This window comes from Pseudorca crassidens, chromosome 8 (assembly GCF_039906515.1).
Source record: "Pseudorca crassidens isolate mPseCra1 chromosome 8, mPseCra1.hap1, whole genome shotgun sequence".
NCBI classification, from domain to species: Eukaryota; Metazoa; Chordata; class Mammalia; order Artiodactyla; family Delphinidae; genus Pseudorca; species Pseudorca crassidens.
Window position 1 is genome coordinate 71,266,685 of NC_090303.1, and position 21,915 is coordinate 71,288,599.

The window sequence follows — 21,915 nt, forward strand, 5'->3', positions numbered from 1 at the left end:
GTAATACTAAAGTGAACAGATGAAAAGTGGGTTCTGTATATTTTATTCAGACCAGCGAAAGTTTATAATCTGAGGATCAAGATAAAAGCTTATTCAGGCTTTTGAATGTGATGTGTCCCGAAAATGGATTTGTTGTGGAATACCTACAAAATGCTTCCTGCCATTAGTCAGAATGATCTTAACAGACTTGTGGATATCAAGTCATTGTACTGTACATTTGTACATTTCTGGGTGATTAAATCTTGGGCCAAAGTAAGTTTTCATATTTCTTCTTATTCTAAATTTCAAATTGTGCTTTCCTGGGAAATGAACTATTTTGATTTAATTTCTGAATGAGTAAATCCATGAAACATTGGACATCAAAGTACAGTTGACCCTTGGGCAACATGGATTTGAACTGCGTGGGTCCACTTATACGTAGATTTTTTTCCAGTAAATGTATTGGAAAGTTTTGTGGAGATTTGTGACAATTTGATAAAGCTCTCAGATGAACTGTGTAGCCCAGAAGTATAGAAAAAAATTAAGCAAAAATGTGTCATGAATGCATAAAATACACGTAGATACAAGCCTCTTTTATCATTTAATACCATAAAGTGTACACAAATCTATTATAAAAAGTTAAAATTTATCAGAACTTACACATATACTTACAGACTGTACATGGCACCATTTGCAGTTGAGAGAAATGTAAACAAATGTCAAGATGCAATTTTAAATTATAAGCATATAGGGACTTCCCTGGTGGTTCTGTGGTTAAGATTCCATGCTTCCACTGCAGGGGGCATGGATTCGATCTCTGGTCAGGCAACTAAGATCCCGCATGCCGCGGCTAAAAAAATAATTATAACTGTATAAAATCTGTAGTACATTATTGTCCTAATGTAATAATTTCATAGCCACCTCTTGTTGCTATTGTGGTGAGCTTGTTTTGTAGCAAGAACTGTATTAGAAATTTTTGTGTTTTCTTAAAGTAACGATGTTTCCTATACTGTATTATGAATGTGACCATAATACTGTATGCCATGAAAGTTTTATAACAATTCATTCCTTAGCATATAGGCTAGGCTACTGTGAAGCACTCCTATAGATTACACTAGGCTACTCTAAAGCAATTATATTGCTGCTTCATTATTAATACATGAATCATTATACCTGTAAATAAAAATGAATTTCTCTTTCAATATTTATTTATTTATATGGTTGTACCAGGTCTTAGTTGTGGCAGGCAGGCTCCTTAGTTGCGGCATGTGGGCTCCTTAGTTGTGGCATGCGAACTCTTAATTGTGGCATGCATGTGGGATCTAGTTCCCTGACCAGGGATCGAACCCAGGCCCCCTGCATTGGGAGCGTGGAGTCTTCACCACTGTGCTACCAGGGAAGTCCCTATCTTTTTGTTTTTGATGTCTAGTGTTAGTATTATGTATAACATCTACAGTGTTTTATACCATATAATAGAGTATTGATGTAGGTACTGACAGACAGTTCATCTTGTCAACAGTTGATGTAAACTTATGGCATCTATAAATGCAGTATAGTACTGTAAATTTTCCTTATGGTTTTCTTACTGTTTTTTCTTTAGCTTACTTTATTGTAAGAATACAGTATATAATACATATAACATACAAAATATGTGTAAATCAACTGTTTATGTTACTGGTAGGGCTTCCAGTCAGCAGTAGGCTATTAGTAGTTAAGATTTTGGGGAGTCAGAAATTTTCAACTGCATATGAGTTGGTTCCCTTAACCCCTGTGTCATTCAAGGGTCAATAGTATATTTGACTTTTGAGCATGTGAGTACCAAAATATGTGCAGTGTGCTGATCTGGAAACATGTTGACCCTGCTTATCATACTGTCTAGGTGCTTAACTACTCAGGGAAGCAAAGCCTGAAAAAACACCAAGGTTAAATTTTTGGTGTCTTCTTTTCTAAACAATTCTTTGGAATCAGTTGTTTAGGTAAGAGATTTTCTCCCTGGATTGCCAGAGAGTTTGGGAAGGAAATGTTCAAATTCTTTTTAAAATTAATTTCCTCTTGAAAGTAAGAAATACAGATTTACTAATATTTATCACGTGGTTTAACACTGGTGCCCTTACACTGCCAACTTGTCAAATAATCATGTGTTCTAAAGAGTCTCCCAGCTATTCTAGGAAGAGTGAGAGTCAACCATAGTGCCCATATTTATTAGTTCACTTTCAACATATAATTGTTTACTGTAGTGTTTGTCTTTCTGGTTAAGTAGATGACCATATCGTCCTATCTGGTTTTGATTAACTTTCAAAGATTCTTGCAAAAAAACCATGGGTTAAATATAATACTAACCACTCAAAAGGATTGTAAAATGAATTTCATGATTTAATAAACACAGCCAATAATGTGCCTCATCTATTTGGATCTTTTTATCTTTGTTTAGCATTTTATTTTTAGCTTATGACAATCATAATTGAATTTAGAACCATACTTTTGAATCATAGCATCAATAAATGTTAAGCTAAGTTTGAGAGAAATGATGTATATTTGATTGCATTGATCTTTATTTTAGAATTTTTATTAAGAATATTTTAGGGGCTTCCCTGGTGGCACAGTGGTTGAGAGTCCACCTGCCGATGCAGGGGACACAGGTTCATGCCCCGGTCTGGGAAGATCCCACATGCCGCAGAGCGGCTAGGCCCGTGAGCCATGGCTGCTGAACCTGTGTGTCCGGAGCCTGTGCTCCGCAATGGGAGAGGCCACAACAGTGAGAGGCCCGCGTACCGCAAAAAAAAAAAAAAAAAAAAAAGAATATTTTAGTATGAGGAAAAATTTTTGGACCACTAATTAATAAACTGAAGTTATGTAAAGTTTTAATTTCATTTTTGTTTTATTTTTATAATACTTCTATTATTGTGTTTTTGAAATGTACCTACTAGCACAGTAATGGATATAATTTATATATTATATATATGAATATTTAAAACACTTTTATTCATAAAAGTACATAGTTCAGTTGACCCTTGGATAACAGATATTCAAACTGCACAAGTCCACTTATAAGCAGATTTCTTTCAATAAATATACAGTTGGCTCTCCACATATGCTGATTCTGAATCTGCTGGTTCTGCACCCATGGATACAGAGGGCCCACTATGGGACTTAGGCATACTTGGATCATGGTATCCATGGTGGGTCCTGGAACCAATTCCCTGTGAATGCTGAGGGACAACTGTAGAAAAATCTAGAAAAACTAGTCTAGGTTTGATACACTGGGAGTGAAAGAGAAAGACACATATCATTTTATTTTTCCTGTAAAACATAAAAGAATGGATCTCTGCCTCCACTTGCATCTTCCTTTCCCCAACAGGAATAGGGCCTTGTCATTCAGTTATAGGAAACTACTTTTAAGTTAGTGATTCTATTTGTACTTGACAGAAATTTCTACTTAAAGGAAACAGATTTATTTTTGTGGGCAAGCCTCCTTTTCTGTTTGGCAGTTTGCATCTATATATAAAAATTATATTTTCTTAAAAGGATAGCACATCAGCATTTGCTGTTGTACCGTGATCTATTTAGTTTTTGTGTCCATATGCTCTAGAAGAGAAACTTAGGTTTGTATCAACTAAGACAAATGAGACTACAGTTAGGCAGACCAACTGATTTAATTTCTCCTCTTCAAAATGGTGACACCAAAACAACAACAACAAAACTCAAAAAACAAAAACAAAAAAACAAAGACAAAAAAGAAAAAACAAAGACCTCAAAACCTAGGATCTTTTCATATCCTTTGGATTGAGAAGTGAATGGAATAAATGAATCAGTTGATTTCATGGCAACCTTTCTTTCATTTCCAAAGGAGATTTTAAGAGATTGATTGAGAACATAAAAAGTAGATTCTATTCTAATAATTCTTTTATATTTTGATCAGAAAAGGCCTGAATCTTTATAAGTCCAACAAAAGTACATTTCCCCTATCTTTGAGAACATAGAGATCTACTGTGGACAAATCATTTTTATTCTCCTTTTCTTCTTATGCTCTTTTAATTAGAATTTCATCTAGAATATTTTTTCTCTTATAATTGGGTGATGATAAAATTATCCAGTAATTTTTGCCAAACATTCAAAATTGTTGAGGATAAAGGGTAAAGTAAGATAACCTATAGTACCAATGAGTTGGTTCCTAAATTTTCTTACAATTAAATGGGAACTGGAGTCAGTTAGTGGTGGATTAGATTTTAGATCTTGTCTTTGCCTCAGTTAATAGGTTGACATCTGTAACAAAAGACCAAGACTGATACCAAGACCTATGAAGTCAGCAAAATTACTGTATACTAGTATATTTGCCTTTCATAGTTACTGACTTGAGTCTTAGATTAGGCTGCCTGGAAGTAGATTCTCAGATGAAGAGGTTTTCTGAGAAGTCGTCTCCAGAAATGCATCTGTAAGGAAGTGAGAAAAGGAGGATCAGGAAGCGGGAGAACCTGACCCACAGTGCAACTGAGGCATCAGTAGAGCCTTTAGGGAGCTCTTGAGCTGGGATGTTCCTTCAGAGATACTCTATATTGAAGCAAAGATGTTTTTGTTCCTTTGTATGAGTAGCTCATTGACTGTGAGCTCTCCCCTGAGAGGGAGCTTAACTTTAAGTGAGGCAGTTCTTTGTGGCCAAGGGCATTTCTCTGTGAGGGACACAAATGTGAACTGTCAAAAGATGGTATTCCCAACAGCTGAGGGAAGGATGAGGAAGGAATCTGGGTGGAGCATCCAGTACCAATTATACTTGGTTAGGTAGCACAGTATTCTGCACTCAGCCATACAGGATGTAGAATAGCAGCTTGGCTGGGAAGGTGAGTCCTTGTGGATTATGGCTTCTCTTACTGGCAAGATTAATTAGAACTGTGCTTACTGTGGACCATCAAAGCAAACAGAGAATATTCACATTTTACCCCCCTTCCTCACCCATCACCTTCCTCACCCATCATCCTGAAAATCAAAGCTTAGGTACTGTGTTTGACAGTTGAACCTTAGATTTTTTTTATCCAAGAGATTCTTCTAAATTGGACAGATACAGAGTTTATATTGATGCTGACTGACTTATAACAGAATTAAGCTTTCACATTAGGAACTCCTAAGTCTTGGGTCACCTTGAAGTTTTTGTTCTAAATTTTTTTCATTAGATAACTAGTTTCATGTTAATCATTGAGAAAGTGGTAATGTTTCTTTTGATTGAATTTGCTTTCAGTTATCACATTTGTTTACATTCAGATAACACTAAGCATGTTATAGCTGTGCAATTCTCTACCCTCTGTTAACCAGGCAGTTCTTAATCACTGTGAAAAGGAAGCAGTTGATAAATTTTCAGACAGTTTTGTGTCACTGAGATGACCCTGAAACAATAAAGGTTGATTTTTATATTAATAAAACTAGAGTGAGCTCTTGCAAACTCAAACCTTGGTTTTCTGGTAAATATAAACCCATATATTTTTATATTTATAGGACTTGGCTTTAATGATATCAGGGTCTCTGTCAACCCTTAATAGTATAAAGTTAAAATTGCCTAGTTTATGTGTGTCCAAGTAGTTAAATGTGGGATGCAAAGCTAAGCAGCTTGGTTCATTGTTAGTTAAGTTGGATCTTTATACACATATGCTACAGTAAAACCAACAGTCATGCAACAAAATGATTTGAATTAAAAATTTTTTTTTCAACAAATACTTACTGATGTGTTGGGGAAGCTAAAAGTGAACACTGACTGATGATAATCAATTTCTATGGGAGTGCCAAGCAGGTAAGGTAGAAGGCATCCTGGAGGAACTAACATCTGAGATGAATCCTTTAGATTGAGTAAGTTTCAGCCATGTTAAAGGCAGGGATATGGCAGGGAGGATTTTCTAGTAAGAGGGGGCAACAGGTGCAAAGGCCTTAGAGCTTGGCTGTAGTTCATGATAGTGAAAACAGACTACTTTTGTAAGGGTCAGTAAGGTGAAGAGGAGTTGAGATAAACAGGGGTCTGATTACAGAAACATATATTGTGAGCATACAAGACTATCCTAAGAACATGGGGGAGCCACTGAAGTGTCTTTAACAGGAATAACTTGACCAGATTTGCATTTTTGATTGATTACTCTAGCTGCAGTGTGGTGAGCAGATGGAAAGGCTATGAGTAGAGGCATCAAGGTCAGTGAGGAGACAAGGAAGAGATTGTGGAGACCCAGATTGTGTGGAGACATTGAGATGGTAGGAAGTGGACAGATTTGAGAGTATTAGCAAGAATAGTGGGTCTTGGTAACTTATTGGATATTAGAAGATAAAAAACAAAGGTGACATCCTAAGCTTTTGATGTAGACACCTAGATAGATAAGAAACAGAATTTTTTCTCTGTGGGTAGGTGATGTGAAGAAGTGACAGGTTTACTCTGGGTGATGATCCATTGGTCTTCCAATGTAGCCTGAGATAGGGATTGCGGTACATGTAGACCTACTAGCACCCATTTTTTTCACTATTGGAGAAAAGAAAAGACAATCTGGAGAGACGGAGAAAGGGAGAGAGAGGGAGGGAGGGAGGAAGGAAGGAGGGAAGGAAGAAAGGAAGGGGACCTAATGAATTTTTTTTAAAGCCTCATTTTACTAGTCGTCAGTTGGAGGTACATAAATAACATCAGATGAGTGCAGCCAGTATATTAGCGTTATCATTGCTACCAGTAGGGATTAGCCTGCATGACACAGAGAGAGGGAGTTCCTTTGTAGGTCATGCTTTGAGAAACTGCAAAAGCCATCCTGACTTCTGCTGCTTTTGAATCCTTTTGTTTGTGAAAACACCTCAGTTTGGTGAGAGGGCATTGTAGGGAACAGTTGACTTGTATGGTATGCTGGTATATATTTCAAATACTTTTAGCAATGGGAATAGTATTGCCTGTTTGGGGGCTATTCTGTGATAAGTGGAGAATCTAATTTTTTTTTTTTTTTTTTTTGCGGTATGCGGGCCTCTCACTGTTGTGGCCTCTCCCGCTGCAGAGCACAGGCTCCGGACGCGCAGGCCCAGCGGCCATGGCTCACGGGCCCAGCCGCTCCGCGGCACGTGGGATCCTCCCGGACCGGGGCACGAACCCGCGCCCCCTGCATCAGCAGGCGGACTCCCAACCACTGCGCCCCCAGGGAAGCCCTCTAATTTTTTTTTAATTAAAATTTTTATTGAAGTATAATTGACTTAAAATATTACATTAGTTTCAGGTGTGCAACATAGTGATTCAGTATTTTTATACATTACAAAATGATCACCATGATAAATATAGTTACCATCGGTCACAATACAAAGGTATCACAATATTATTTAATTTAAAATTTTTAAATTCATTCTTTTTGTGGTGCGCGGGCCTCTCACTGCTGTGGCCTCTCCTGTTGTGGAGCACAGGCTCCGGATGTGCAGGCTCAGCGGCCATGGCTCACGGTCGCATCCACTCCGCGGCATGTGGGATCTTCCCAGACCGGGGCACGAACCCATGTCCCCTGCATCGGCAGGCGGACTCTCAACCACTGCACCACCAGGGAAGCCCTACAATATTATTGACTGTATTCCCCATGCAGTACATTACATCCCTCTGGCTTATTTACTTGATAACTGGAAGGTTATACCTCTCTTAATCTCCCTCACCTATTTCACTCATCCCCTCACTTCCCTCCACTGTGGCAACCACCAGTTTGTTCTCTGTATCTGTGTTTGTTTCTGTTTTGTTATGTTTATTTGTTTTAGATTCCACATATAAATGAAATCATACAGTATTTGTCTTTCTCTGTCTGACTTGTTTCACTTAGCATAATACCCTCTAGGTGCATCCATGTTGTCGCAAATGGCAAGGTTTCATTCTTTTTTATAGCTGAGTAATATTCCGTTGCATACTACATCTTCTTTATCCATTCATCTATCAATGGACACTTAGGTCCCAGCATGGCTGTCTGCATGACCTGGTGGGTCCTGGGGCTGGTACTGTCCCATTGGTGGGCAGGTAAGCCCCTAACACTGATAGGCTAGAAGGAGGACTCCAAAATGGTGCATGCCAGCACCAGTGTCTGCCTGGTAGATCAAGCTCCCAAAATTGACTGCCACCAGTGTTTATGTCCTCGGGGGAGTCTCAGTTGCCTCCCACCTCTCTAGGAAGCTTTCCAAGATTAGCAAGTTGTCTAACCCAAGCTCCTTTCAAATTACGGTCTCTGTGCTGGGACTGGGAGTATGTGAGCTTTTGTGTGCCTCGAGTCTCTCATTTCCAACAGCCCTTTGGCTCTCCTGTATATAAGCCCTGCTGGCTTTCAAAGTCAGATGTTATAGGGGCTTGTCTTCCTGGTGCAGGACCCCCAAGCTGGGGAGCCTGATGTGGAGGTGGAGCTCAGATCCCTTGCTTCCTAGGGAGAACCTCCACAGTTGTGATTATCTTCCCATTTGTGGTCGCCTACCCAGGGGTGTGGGTATTGATAACATAGTGTCTCTGCCCCTCCTACCCAGCTCATTGTGGTTCCTTTTTTATATCTTTAGTTGAGGAAAATCTTTTCTGCTAGTCTTCAGCTTGTTCTCATAGACAGTTGTTCTGTAAATAGTTGTAATTTTGGTGTGCCTGTGGGAGGAGGTGTGCTCAGGGCCTTCCTACTCTGCCATCTTGGCTACGCCCCAGGACTCTCATTTCTTTTTGTATGCTTAAGGAAATATGTAGGACAATTAAAAATACATTTTTAAAAGCAACAGAAATAACACCATCACTAAAATATCTGGTAGAATTTATTACGAGAAATTGTTTCTTTCCTGTGTTGAGGAGAAAACAATATTTTCACCCTTGAGACATTTATGAGATCCATTAATTTCCCTTTGAATTTCTTTTTTGTTAATTTGTATTTTTCCAGTGTCGAAGCTGGTCAATTTGTGCTAAAGGCCTTTTCTTTTGCATTTATATCACTTGAAATATATACACCATATGCTAAAATGTTTGTGTAAAGGTTTATGATACACACATTGTCATTTTTATATGTGACTGCCATAGATTTTTATTTTCCATTTTATCAAACCCTTTTGCCTCATGTCATCCTGACCATTACCTGGCACACAAGACACAAGCAGCAATTCACAAGCATTGTAAACCTTCATAAACTACTCAGCAAGTTTCGGGGTGAGTCATCTTTCCCAGTTGAAACTTCAGGTACTTATTTTCCCTCTGGGGAACTGTAGAAGTACAATGGGATGAATAAACATGCTACTATGTGTGAAAAAGCAGGACTCTTTAGGCCTTAGCCTACTGTCTTCTGATGTCATAACTCCAGTTTTTTTTTTTTTTTTTTTTTTTGCAGGTACTGAATATGTGACAGCTCTGTATCCATCTGTCTTCATTTTGGCATGTGGTCAGAGATTTTGATGTTCCTGAATGTGGGATTTGGACTGGGGATGGCTGGTCATGAGAAATAAAGAGTTTTTGGTTCCTGATTCCAAGTAAGTCACCTTCATATAATGAGAACCTATTATTTTATCCTGGGAGACATAGTCTTTACTAAATCATGGTAAAATTATGCCAAATAACACTTACCTTCATAGTCCCTCTGATCTGTTTATATTCTAACCATTCTCACTATGTTTCATTATAGTAAGTGGAGAACTGTCACTATAATTATTCTGTGCAATTTCATGATTAATGTGTACAACTAATTAAAATGATTTTATTAGACATTTTTTCCTCTAGATAAATCATTTTATTTTTTTAAGGAAAAATACTTCTAAACTGCCCTATAAAGAATATTGAGATTATTCAAAATCAAAGAACTAGATTTGTAGCCTATGTTGTTGTGTTGAAGACAGTATGTTAAATGAACTTGAAAATCTGTGATCAATTTCAGCAACTGAATTTCCTTTTTTCTTGTTTAATTGTTAGGGACAGCAGTAGAAATTTGACTTTAGAAGGGAATGAATAGCCATTTCCAGAAAGATGCTTGAGATTTAGGAATTGTTTGCATAGATGTTGTATATTAAACAGGTTAAACAAAGGTGTTCTTTTTCAAGTCTGAGAGTTTATATTCATGAATAATATTGCTTTTCTGACATTGGGCATTGCATTTAGAAAAAAATAATGTCTCTATAAACACATTTGTCAAAAAAAGGTACTTTTGTTCACAAAGATCAATATTTGTGACTGAGGCAGTGAGGCTTTTAAACATAAGTTGTTATGAGGTGATTTAAAATCCTTTAGAAGAGCAGTAGGAACTGCCTGATGCACATAGCCATAACTGTGAATCTCAAGATAACATCCTACAATTATAGGAAATGCTAGGTTTCAGGGTATACCTAATAGACTTATATACTTCTCCAAGCATACTGAGCTCTGACTCTGTGCCTCAAGGTGGAGCTAGATGGAGTGTGATGGTGTGGCCACAGACAGCACTATAAAACCAAAGCACTTCTTGTAGATTTATTGCAGATCACTATCTTGTTCCCCACCTTCATCTTTTTGTGACCTCACTTTCCCACTTGTGCTTTGGTGTTTTAATGGAGGAACTAGCAGCTAACAAATTCCTGCTCTACTTTTGATACCTTCAGGGGTCCACATATTTATCTTCCCCCCCCCTCACCTCCTCTGCATAATTCATTGAAACTGTTTGTTCTGTTGTGTTCCTGCCACACTACACTGGAGAAACATTTACGTCAAGTAATACATGATCCACTGGAAGTGTCTGCTCATTTCTTCAGATTCAGTTTGGGGCATCTTTTCCTTCAACCCTTCTTTGATCTCCCGAGGTTGGGGATAACTATTCCTGCCTTGGATCCCCAGAGCATGTTGTACCTGTTTCTTTCATAACCACATAACCCTTTATTGCGCTTGTCTTGTTCTTCACTCCCACTCCAGACTGCAGGTTCTTCTAGGATGGGAAGTGTGTCTCAATCATTTTTAATGCTACTGGGCCTAGCACCATGTGTAACCAGTTCAGAAGGACAAATGCATACATTTATGCTGTCTCTTTTCCTGAATAAATTATTTTAAAAAGGAAATGCTGATGGATAGGGAGGTAGGCATATTCAGTTCATCACCAAGTTCTGCCTATTTTGCCATTTAGACATGTCTTATTTCCTAGTTTTCCATCTTGTTCTCTCCACCCAAGTTCAAGTTCTCATTCTCTTTCTGTTGTATTTTAAAATGGTCTCCTTACTGTACTGTATACTTACAAATTATTAGAATAAATTCATGTTGTTTGTTTTTTACAGTAATAATAATAATAATAATAATAATAATAATAATAATAACGACGACTGTCTCCTAATGGACTCCCTTCCCTTTAGTCTTAACTGACATTCATCCTCCAAATAGCTGGCATAATCTGAAGACATTCTTCCATAGTTTATAGGATAAATTCTAAGAGCCTAGCATGTTACACAAGACTTTTTGTGGTCTGGCCCATAATTCTCTAATTTCATCTCTTGTTATTTCCTGCTTCAGTCATACGGTACTTATATGGTCCCGTACAGGGCAGTTTCTTGCCTTTGCCTTGCTCTCAATTTTCCTGTTGCAAAAAATGCTCCTCTTCAGTCTACTTTTCTGGCAAACTCCTACTCATATGCAGTATACTGTAGAGGTTAAGAGAGAATAGGTTCATATCCTGGCTCTACCACTTGTTTATAAATGGTTTAAGTTGCTCACTTCTCTGTGCTTCAATTTTTCTCAACTGTAAATCAGGGCTAATAATAGTATCTGCCTAGTAAGTACATAAATGTAAGCTATTGTTGTTTCTTTTATTCCTTTAGACTTAACAAAGAATTCTGCTCCTCCAGGAAATCTTCCAGGATTTTCCAGGATGGATTAACTTTCCTTCCTATGTACTCCATAACTTCTTCTGCAAGTCTCTATTCTTGGACTCACCACATTTGGTTGAAATGGTTTCTTTCTATAACTGCCTCCTCACCAGACCAGAACTACTTGAAGGAAGAAATCATGTTTTACTTAGTTTTTTATCTTCAGCACAACACTTGCTAAGTAAATGTTTGATGAATGAATGAGTTGTATAGTGGGAAGAATTCATGCTTTGGAGTCAGACAGATGTGTTCAAATCCAGTACTTACTATCTGCATCTGTAGAGAAGTAGCTTAGTTTCTTTCACACTGTTTCTTTATGTATAAACAGGGATTATACCACCCCCTCCTTTTTTTTAGATTAGTGATAGTATGTAGAGTCTACTGCAGTGCCTGAAATAATGTTGTTATTAGTATTATCTTGAAAATGTATAATAATTTTATCTCAGAGTTAGTAGGAAGATACATTTTTTTCCCCTGAAGAATCATCTTAACTCTAAAGAATATATACTCTATTGCTTGTGTTTTTCTAAAGCTCATCTCTTGTTTAATTTCCCATGAAGTATCCATGGCCTCTTGAATACCTGCATTGTCCGTAACACTCAGTGGATACTTAGCTTTTTTTCCTTGCAATTTTACCAACCTCTGTATGTTTGTTTTGTCTGTGCAAATAGATTGTAAGCCTTTTGAGGACAATAATCATATCTTACATATCATTTAGTTGTCTTCCTGTCTTCCCTGTCCATTGCTCTTACCCCGTCTTCCTAACAGAGATCTCTATATAAATAACAGGTCAATAAATGTTGATCTATGATGATAGAGGACCAAGAGCAGGCAGCAGCAACTGGAATGTTTTGTCTCTGGGAAGGTGCATCTCATTTGAAGTAGAATCTCAGCCAACAGTTAATGCAAAGATTGCACTGGATGTGAAGGGGGGAACATTAAAAGAAGTATAAGATATGGTCCCTTCTCTGCAGGAACTGACAATCTATTTGGCAAGATAAAGCATGCCCAAACTGAAATGTTAAGGAGTAACACTGGACAGAATGTGATTAGGTCTACACAGCGTTCAGAGGAAGAAAAATTAGTAATTCATGCAGGTGAGGCTGAAGTCAAGAGATTGTTGGGAGACTCAAAGGCAAAAAAGGCAAAACCTCATGGATATTTGAATACCTGTGATGTGCCAGACATTGTGATGAATCTGTGTTGTGCGTGTGTGTGTTTGTATGTGTGTGTGTGCCTGCACATGTGATAGGAACTTTATATTCATTCATTCATTCATTCAGTAAATATTTTTTTAAATTGTGGTAAACAACACAGAACATAAAGTTTACCATTGTATCTGTTTAAGTGTACAGTTCAGTAGTGTTAAATGTATTCACATTGCTGTGCAACAGATTTCCAGAACTTGTTACATCTTGCAGAACTGAAACTCTATACCAGCTAAACAACAACTCCCCATTTCTTCCCTCTCCTTGAACTTGTGTGGTTTTTTCTAATTCCTACAACAAAATGTGAGATAATGTTAGGGATTCCATTCCACAAGGAATTAAGTGAGGCTTAGAGGTTTAAGAAAATTTCCCGAGGTCTTAGAGTTAATAAAGGTAGAACCTCATGAGCCATGGTCTGGAAGGGAATGAACTATTAGGAACCCACAATTTTAGGCAAGATTGTGGAAGAGCTATATTTTGATTTTTTGTAAGAGTTGGTTTTTATGGGCCATTCAGGGCCACGGTGGCTCTTGCCTCTAAAATGTGCCATAACGCATCTGATACTGCTCTGCTTTCAGTAATTCTACCTAGGCCTTAGGTGTCTGATGTCTGGAATGTTGCTGAGGAAAATGGCTGCTGGATAGAGAACATCAGGAAAATGATAGTGAGTTCCTATGTCTGCTTTTTGGGCATGTGATCCTCCTGGCCACAAGGTATTGAAGACAATTCTTTGGGGTGAAAGGTGTTGGATCAAGTATGAAACATTGCTAGAACTGTTTGCGAAGTGGAAGGAAGGAACTTGAATGTGTCTTAATGGAAAGCCAGCCTATTGGATTGATGGTGGCAAGGGCAAGGAAGTGTGTAGGTGATATTTTTTGCCAGATTTTCAGGATGACAGGGAGGAATGGAAGTGAAAATACAACAGCCAAAATATGGTCCCCAACTTAGAAGATTTCCCTGTTGATTGAGGCCTTATAAATAGACTTTTCCTGCTGAGATATATTCTGGCAATAGATTAGGCCACACATGGGGTTCTACAATGTAGTTGTTTAAGGAAGGCACCAGAGGTGGCAGATGTACTTGGAAGGATGAATCAGGAGTGGAAACCATTAATTGTGAAAAAATGCATTTTATTTTTCAGGCACTATGTGAAGTACTTTATATATATTTTGTCTAATTCTCAAAACATCTTGTGGTAGGCATTATTGTCCTTATTTGACAAACTGTGTCTCCAAAAGGTAAATAATTTGCGCTAGATTGCTGGGATGGTTATTTAAACTATCATCTCTCAGTTTCAAAGCCACTCTTCTATACTTTGCTTTTTGATACTGGGGCTGGGCGTCTGCAAATCACATTTCTGCTTTGTCAATTGGTTTAACTGTCATTGGAGGTGCTAGAGGGAGACTGCAAGCAGGAGGAAGTAGATGGAACATGCTTCTTCCTCTTTGCTCTTATTTTCTGTTTTTCTTCCTATTTGTTTTCTATTGGCTTTTTTTCCCCCCGTGAGTGTCACCCCAGCAGTGCTTCTTTACCTCTGTAGCAGCAGTTTGTTCCAATAGCAGCAGTTGAGTCCAATTTGCAGTTTTTTCCCAACACCCATAGAGCCAACCCTTAAAGACCCCAGTAGCAGCTGGATAGCTCCCCATTTTCAGAGTTCTGGGACATCTCCTCCCCAGGTCTGGGATGCCTCCTACTTCTGAGCTCAGGGACCTAGCACCATCTGAGTATCTCCTCTTCTCAGAAATCTGAGTTTCAACACCATGGGGTCTGTCCTCCAGTCTTCTAACAGTTAATAATTCCCAGTTCTTCCTTTACTTCTCCAAACTCAGTGATGGCAGTTGCATCTTGCAGTTACTATCTCTGTGATAACTTAGAGTTCTCTTTTTGTCTTTTCAATAGCTAATTAACAACTTTTACTGAATTAACAATTCTTTTTTGTACAGTATAGTGATTCACGATTTTTAAAGGTTATATTCCATTTATAGTTCTTATAAAATATTGTCTATATTCCCCATGTTGTACAATATATCTTGGTAGCTTATTTTATACATAAATAGTTTGTACCTCTTAATCCGCTACCCCTTTATTGCCTCTCCCCGCTTCCCTCTTCTCACTGGTAACCACTAGTTTGTTCTCCACATCTGTGAGTCTGATTCTTTTTTGTTATATTCACTAGCTTGTTGAAAGACAAACACTATATGATATCAGTTATATGTGGAATCTAAAAAATACAACAAACTAGTGAATATAACAATTCTTTATATTACTTTCTGTTTAAATAAATGATGTGATTTCAGTCTCTTGGTTGGATCATGAAACAAGTATATAACTACTCATCATCATCATCACCTTGTCCTCCATTTATTATTTAATATATGTTTATAAGGTCATAGAACTACATTTCTTTTCTTGCTACTGATCTGGCTGCCTGTGGGCTGGAGCAGAATTTTTCATGGGCACAGGCAGTTCAATCTTGCTAACACTGGTAGTGTCCAACAGCCCTGTCTTGATGAAGTTTTTTAACCTAAATATTCACCACTACTCAAGCCCCGAAGCAATTCCAGCAAAGCTCTTTACAAGGGCAGGGATGATGCTTGTTTTTCCCTGTTGAATCCATAGGGCCAGGAACAGTGTCTAGCAATGTTTTGTAGGTGTTTAGTATGAATTTGTGAACAAAGGATTGGATAAATGAATGAATGAATGAATGAGCAAGGCTCAGCTAGAACTTTGTCTTTTCTAGTGGATAGATTCTAGAAATTGACTTCCTGGATTTCTGACTTTATACCTGATTTACACTTCTGTTTCCGTCTGGAACCCAGGATGTTTGACTGAGGCATGACTGCCATTCTAGAATTTGTCCATCTCACACTTCTTCCTTTCACTATTTACACCTTTGCGCTAGTGGCTGGGGATTTACTTCCAACCAGGTGGACCTTCCTTGAATCATGGTATTGCTATGGTCTCTGCCTGCTGCTGGGCTCCACTCGAAATGTCTCTGTGGAAGTAACCTCACCCTGAGCACTGGGGCAGTCCTCTTTGTCATTAGGATTTGCGTAGTAGCCAACCTCTCATGCTGTATACTTCCAGCTGCGTGAGCTCTATCTGCCCCTGTCCCAACCCCAGCCTCTTGCCCACCCTTACCCCCCCTGGGATCCTGGCCCATGCTCTTCTCACTGCGTACCTTTGGAGATTCTACATGTCATGTGGTTAAGCCTCTACAGTTTAGGATGTTTATATTTCAGATATTTTTTTCACTGGTGCTTATTATATGCAGCACAAGCCAAGAAAACACTTTCTCCTTAACCTCACCTCAGAGGTGAAATAAAATTCACTTTTGTGTTTAAATGTTTCCCGGTCACTTTTATGCTTGAATAAACTTTTCCTGGGTATATGACTATTAAAGCAAGGGTACATTAATATACATCCCTATGTTTATATTTAAACATGACTTAATATTATTTCCCCTCAAATTGGGGTCAAACATGATTTTGTGTAAGATTTAAAAATGAATATCTCATGTTTTGTCTTCACTTTTTATTGTTTCTACTGTTTTTACTTTATCATGCAGAGAAGAACCATTCATGGATGGTTCTTCTTGGTATCACGTTGCTGACTTTTTCTGGTTTTGTCTTCTCTACCTGTAATATCAGAGAGTGGTAGAAATTTCTGCATGACTCAGAATGTTAGAAAGCCTCATATCATAGTAATACAACATAACAGCATATCCTGAGCAGATTTTTCTTTTAATAATCAGAGTTCTGGTTGTCAGGTTGTACTAGAAAGCTTTTCAGGGTGGGATGCCTTTGAAGTAACCACACAACTGCTTCTCCTCTCTTTCCTCTGTGATTACTGTTGTTTTGGAATGAATAAATAGATGATTGATTTCATGGCCAGATGCAACAATGAGACCTCACAGAACAGAGTTAGTTGGAACACAGAAGTGGAGTAGAACCACAAGGTTCTACCCACAAGAGCAGATAGGGGAAGATATTAGCAGGAAATTACCCAATGAAATCTCAACAAATAGATTATGGTTAGCTGGGAAGTGTGTAGCAGGTAGTGGGGACCCAACAGTGAGGTCTGGAGAATAGGCACTACTGCCTAAGAAAACTGTGGAATGGTAGGAATACAAGAGACCTAAGTCCTGGAACAAAGTTTGAAATCAGGGATTTAAGAGCTCAAATTCATACAGACTGACTCAGTGCTGGGTCACTGAGCTATGGCCTAAGGCTCTGTAAGTCTTTTTACCAGTAACTGGAACAAGCAATCATGAACAATAATTTAGGAGTTAAGTGGGATACATAGTGAGTTGGGTCTGATTTCCCTGTGTGTAAAATTTAGAAATGGTAACATTGCCATTGGGCAAGGGTTAGATACTGCTTAGGATTAGGACAAAGGACTAAGACAGTAGTAATCCTCCTCCAGATAATATCCCTTGCACTTTTGTTCTCATTGTCGTCTGGGTGATTCTGTGATGTATTGGGATGAGGAAATAATTAGTCAGAAGGGATCTTGGAAGTCATTGTAATAAAATATTTGTGAATATCAGGTTGGGTCTGGGGTACCACTTGACTCCTGAAGTGTGGATGATGGTTAATTCTATATCTTAAGTTTCTGTAATCCACAGGTTCTCAACCAGTTGTGATTTTACCCTTTCCTCCCTCTATCTAGAACATCTGTCAGTGTCTGGAGACATTTTTGTTTGTCATGACTAAGGGGGGAGAAAAGGGAGCTGCTGTTACTCCATCTAGTGGGGAGAGGCCAGGGATGCTGTAAACTATCCTACAATGCACAGGAGCTCCTGACGACAAAGAATTATCCAGTCCAAATGTCAGTAGTACCGAGGTTGAGAAACTGCTGTAAACCAAATGAGATCTGTCATTCTTTTTATTATCTTAGGATTCTTTGTCACTATGGACATATTTCTTAGGCAGTTGTAATACCCCCTACAATTTTTAAAAAATTTATTTTGAATGTCACAGAATCATCTTTCAGCACACAGTTATCTACTTGTTCTCCACAGATGAGCATTCTCAAGCTATGGTCCCTCTGTGTTTATATTTGTATGTGCGTAATTCATAGTGGTGGGACAAGATGAAACTGCAGACCTTCATAGACAGACATTCACAAGGGATTAACACATGACCTTGACTTTTTTATTGACCTTGACTTTTGAGGCTTTCACCACCTGAGCTACTCAATGAAATAGGTACTCTATATAGAGATGAAAAATGGTTCTCTTTTTTTCTCTAAGTTTGAAGCTGCAGTGTGACCTAATATTTGTTTTAATGCTGATGAGTTCTTTCAGCGCAGTCAAAAGCAACAAAACCTGGAGTGAAATCCTATTATTCTTGTAAGCTCATGTGCATATTCTCCCCTCATCCAGAAATAACTTAGAGACTTGGCCTGGATTTTTTAGTGTCTGTATACTCTGGGCTACCAATAAAATGTATGCTGACTGACCAGAGTGGAGGGACCTTTGTTAATCTTTTAATCAGCTGGGTTTACTTAGGTCTACTTGATTTTTTCAGAGGAAGTTTTCAGTAATGGGGAATTTCTGTGCACCTTTAATCCTGGGTTATTGAGGGGCTAGATGAGTTCATTCCCTCTTCTGGTGTTCAGGTGCCTTATATGTATCTAACATATAGAATCATAGATTTGAAAGAGCCTTGACAGGGGTTGGTAAGCTACTGCACAAAGCCAAATCTGTCCTGCTGCTTGCTTGTTTTTGAAAATAACATTTTATTGGAACACAGAAATGCCCACACATTTACGTATTATATATGGCTGCTCTTGCATTGAAACTGCAGAGTTGATTGGTTGCTACAGAGACTGTATGGCCCTCAAAGCGTAAAATACTTATTATCTGTCTCTTTACAGAACAAATTTGTTGATCCCAACACAATCCAACTTTCTGATTTTACAGATGAAGAAACTGATCTTAGAGATATTGACTAGCCCAAGGTCAGAATTGAGGTTTTAAAGCATGATAAATACGTTTTGAGGGAGGATGATGAATATCAGACCAGTGACAAACTATGTTCTAACAGCAAAATGAGGGAAAAAATAAATATGCTATAGGTCATTTACCTAAAGACGAAAAAACCTGGCTTGATTGATTTATTTCCCCCCACAGAATCGATCAGTCGTCTTTGTGTCATGCAGATATAGCTGAAGTAAGACTTGAGTGAAGTGATATCACAATTTTATGCAGTTAGGTCCCTGTTTTCCAAAGAATAGCAGCATATTTATTGGTCAGCCTCCTGTGTCTCAGTATTATATTCCTCAAAAGTTGAATTATTGATGCTAAGTCAGGGAAGACATTTTGGTAATTGCTGAAATCCTGAATGTATTAAGACTGACTAAGTGTTCCTGTGTTCTGCTGTGGCACCAGCTGACAGTGATGAAATCTATAGAAGTAGGACACATTTCCATAACATGAATATTCAGGGTTGGTGATGCAAGAATTATTATTAAACCACTGAGAAGGAACACGTTCTCCTTATTATTTGATTGAATACTAAACGTTGCCTTTTTAAAATAATTCAGTATGAATACTTTGATAATGAGGAAAGAGAGATGCATGGGAAAAAAAATCTCATACAATTTTCTCCTGATACGTAAGAAGGAAATTAAGTTAAAACATATAGCATGTCTAGAGGAACTATTTTGGAATCATTAGCTATATATATATATATATATATATTTTTTTTTTTTTTTTTTTTCTTTTTTCTTTTTTGCGGACCTCTCACTGTTGTGGCCTCTACCGTTGGGGAGCACAGGCTCCGTACGCGCAGGCTCAGCGGCCATGGCTCACGGGCCCAGCTGCTCCGCGGCATGTGGGATCCTTCCAGACTGGGGCACAAACCCGCGTCCCCTGCATTGGCAGGCGGATGCTCAACCACTGCGCCACCAGGGAAGCCCCATTAGCTATATTTTATCTAAATCTGTCTTACAAATATTGAAGTATAATGCAGTAGAAGTCAAGATAGAGTTTGATTTAAATGATTTATATAAAAATAGAATATGTAAAGAAGCATGCTTAACCATAAATAAAGACCCCTGAAAATAAGTAAAATGCCTATTACAAATGACAATAATTATCACCTAAACAGTATTTGTTAGATATTGGACATTACTACATTTCTGAGAAAAGATATTTGCTTTTCTGTAAATGAAACAGTTTATACTTTTCAAAGGGCCTTAGCACCTCTAAGAATCCTGAGTATACAGCTGAAGTGCCACCATATATGAAGTACATCTGGTTCTTCATAGCAAGGATTTTATGTAATAGAAAATAAAGGAAACTGATTTCATTCATTTACCCTTCAAACATGAATTGAGCCTCTACAGTGTGCGAGGCGGTGCACCAGGCTCTGGTCCCACACAAATAAAATATACACAGAGTCCCTGTCCTCTAAAAACCCATGACCTGGAGAAGGGTGCAAGCAAATAAATCGTTTCTACAAAGAGCGATATGTGATACTTATTCTGTAACGGAGATAGGCTCAGGAGTCTGTTGTGCCCAATTTACCTCCGCTTTTACTAGTTTCTCATTATTTGTTCTAGCTCTTTTCCCCTAATTAGTTTCCATGGGTTTGTCCCTTAGGCCAAGATTGGGTTTGGTACCCTTCTATTTTTCTCTTTCTACCGCCTCCTCCTGCCTTGAGGGTTTCAACTCTACCCTGATTGTTACAAATTGGGTTGTGTTTCCCCTTGACTGCCCTCCCCAAACTCTCCCTACCTCAGTGCCTTGGACTTTAGATTTTCCACTTCCTCCATCTTCTCTTCCTCTTTTCCCTCACCAAAACTAAGCTATCTAATGCTCCATTACTGAGGTTCACTCTGTTAACTAGTAAATTAAGTAAGTATTCTATTAATTCATCTATTAGGTGTTCCTATCAGGTATAAGCAAATATATCTCAGAATCTATGTAGCATTTCTAAATAGGAATTCTTGATGACCACAAATCCTTTATCCAAAGGGAGTGGAGGGAAGTGAGGCTAAAGTTTCAGGCATTGTCTTCAAAAGGTGGAAGCACATTTTTTTGTTTCTTAGATCACACTGTGTAGGTAAAAGGTAAACAAATACGAGACTTGGTGAATCAAGGTTAGTGAGAGACTAGAACGCCATAGATGTTTCACAGGCAGTTCTTTTTAGCACAATGGCCACTCATCCCATACTTTTTTCTTCCCCAGTTTCTTAAAAATATACCAGCTCTGTATGGGGCATGGCAGCATGATGTATTGTGAAGAGATATGGATTTAGTGTTTCAACAGTGCTCAAATCAGACTCAGTTTCTGCAAAAATACAAATGCATGTGCAAACACTTAACGTGTGGTGTGGCTTCAGATGTCAGTATATGTGTTCAGCCCAATATATGTGTTACTTTTTTCATTATTTTTTACCCCTTCCTTTCTTTACTAAGAGGGATAATAAGCAGCAGCTATTTGCACAAGTCTGAGTAAAGAAGCTTTGTAGAGAAAGCAAAAAGTTTTTCTGGAACTGACCTCCGCAGGGCAAATTCGGAAACTGGCAGATCTACATTATTTATTTTTTTCAAAGAGAGAACTGCATCATAATCACACTCCTGGATGTATGGTGTGAATGAGTGACAGCTGAATACCTCAGTCAGGTTGAGATGGCAACCGGAAATGAGTGCCTCTGAGGGAAGGGGCAGGGACCTCCTCCAAGGTTGCACAGAAGCAAGACAGCAGGCGGCATTGCAGGGAAGGCAACTGCTGGGAGATGAGCTATTATGGGATGCCTCTCTCTGAGATAGGGTAACAGGGTGTATATGCTTCAAGATGCTGATCCTATTCAGTGAGCCACTCTGGAAACTCTGGTTTTGACCTCATTTTTTAGGCTTTTAAAAAGCAACACCCTGAAGATAATTTGTTTGTTTTGTTTTGCTTTAATGACTTAT

At 38.4% G+C, this 21,915-nt stretch overlaps 1 long non-coding RNA gene across 1 annotated transcript in view; it reads left to right on the top strand.

Annotated features, from left to right (window-relative positions):
- Positions 1-21,915, top strand: part of LOC137229211 (uncharacterized) — a 640,020-nt gene that overhangs the window by 10,816 nt on the left and 607,289 nt on the right. Inside the window, exon 2 of the long non-coding RNA XR_010945593.1 lies at positions 9,297-9,435. This is a non-coding gene — a long non-coding RNA (uncharacterized lncRNA). The remainder of the gene's footprint in view (positions 1-9,296; positions 9,436-21,915) is intronic.